The sequence below is a fragment of the Triticum urartu genome, unplaced genomic scaffold (assembly GCF_056163025.1).
Source record: "Triticum urartu cultivar PI428250 unplaced genomic scaffold, HENAU_Tu73 scaffold2, whole genome shotgun sequence".
NCBI lineage: Eukaryota > Viridiplantae > Streptophyta > Magnoliopsida > Poales > Poaceae > Triticum > Triticum urartu.
In genome coordinates this window covers 16,082,850-16,084,998 of record NW_028260368.1, presented here as the reverse complement: position 1 = coordinate 16,084,998, position 2,149 = coordinate 16,082,850, and positions in this window count along the sequence as shown.

The window sequence follows — 2,149 nt, the reverse complement described above, 5'->3', positions numbered from 1 at the left end:
GTTTCTACCTCTACCCTATCTATTATCATTTCAACGATCAACTTCCCCCATAATGATATCTATACTACCTAATATCGTCATGATATCAGCCAATTTCATTTTTTTAACTAGCTGAGGAAGAATTTGCAAATTAATAAACCCGGGTGGACGGATTTTCCATCTCCAGGGGAAAAGGCTATCATCTCCTACTAGATAAATCCCTAATTCACCTTTTGGGGCTTCTACTCTTACATAAAGCTCTTGTCTTGACAATTCAAAATTGGGCGAAGGTTTTTTACCAAGAAATTTATACTCAAAATCATTCCATTCAGAATTATTTTCTTTCTTAAAGCGTCGGACTTCTAAATTTTCATAAGGTCCTCCAGGAATTTTTTCTACAGCTTGTTGAATTATTTTGATGGATTCCCTCATTTCACCAATTCGTACTAAATAGCGAGCTAACGAATCCCCTTCTTTTTGCCATTGGACTTTCCAATCAAATTGGTTGTAAGACTCATAAGGATCTACTTTACGAAGATCCCATTGTATTCCAGAAGCTCGTAACATCGGTCCCGATAAGCCCCAATTTACTGCTTCTTCTCCGCTAATAAAACCTACTCCTTCAACTCGCTCTAAAAAAATTGGATTCTGTGTAATAAGTTGTTGATATTCAACAACTCCGCGTAAAAAATAATCACAGAAATCTAAACATTTATCGATCCATCCATAAGGTAGATCGGCGGCTACTCCTCCGATGCGAAAGTAATTGTGCATCATTCGCATACCTGTAGCAGCTTCAAATAGATCATATATTAATTCTCTCTCTCTAAAAATATAGAAAAAAGGAGTCTGTGCGCCGAGATCCGCCATAAAAGGTCCAAGCCATAGCAAGTGAGAAGCTATCCGGCTTAATTCTAACATAATTACCCTAATATAGCTGGCTCTTTGTGGTATTTGAATATTCTCCAAGAATTCTGGTGCATTTACTGTTATTGCTTCTGTAAACATAGTAGCTAAATAATCCCACCTTGTTACATAAGGTAAGTATTGTATAATAGTTCGGTTTTCCGCGATTTTTTCCATTCCTCTGTGTAAATACCCTAATATGGGTTCACAATCAATAACATCCTCACCATCGAGAGTAACGATCAGTCGAAGAACACCATGCATTGATGGGTGTTGAGGGCCCATATTGACTATCATGAGATCTTTTCTTGTAAGCGGTAGACTCATATCCTTTCTTCCTTAATTCATTATTCCATGAAAATGGATTATTCCATGAATTCCTCAAAGCGAGGCTCATCAAAATGAAAAATCTAAGACTACTATAAGACTACTAAAAAAATAATAAAACAAGAAAAAAATTTGAACGATTAAATTACTGCTCCCGAATATTCAACTGACCGATTAATTTCTTATAACGTACTCTATTTTTCTTTGCCAAATAAGCCAGCAAACGTCGACGTTTTCCCAAAAGTCTTCGTAGACCTCTTTCCGATGAAAAATCTTTTTTGTGTAATTCCAAATGTGAAGCAAGTCTCCGTATCTTATTGGTGAAACTGAATACTTGAAATTCAACAGAACCCCTGTTTTCTTCTTTTTCTTCTTTAACCATAAATCCAAAAATTTTTCTACCTCCTTTCTTTTTCATGTATTTTTCTGATCAGGAAAAATACAAAATTATGTCAGTTATTTTGAAGTTATTCTAATCTCGTACACACACAAATTTGCAATTATTCATCTACTACTGGAATTTGGATTTATTTTATCGATGCAAATTGGATTTGGATAGAAGGGTACATTCTTTCTAATATTTTAGATAGAAGAAATGTTTCTTCTATCTAAAATATTAGAAAGAATTTTGCTGATTTATTTATTGCTATATGCAATTTATGGAATTGATACACCATTTAATTGATATCATTTAGCAAAATGAAACACAGCATATGCATCCATCTTTTGGCTCGAGAATTTCACGGGATAGAGATATGGTATAAGAAATAGACTATTAAGTAACTCTAAATGAATTGTGGATACATCTGTATCCTTAACATACTGAAACGATTGTCATTATTCGTATCAAACCAATAGCGATTCATACAAGCTAAATCTTCTAATCAATGGTGGGCCAATAATGAATTTTTTTGCATATGTATTAAGACGCTTGGCC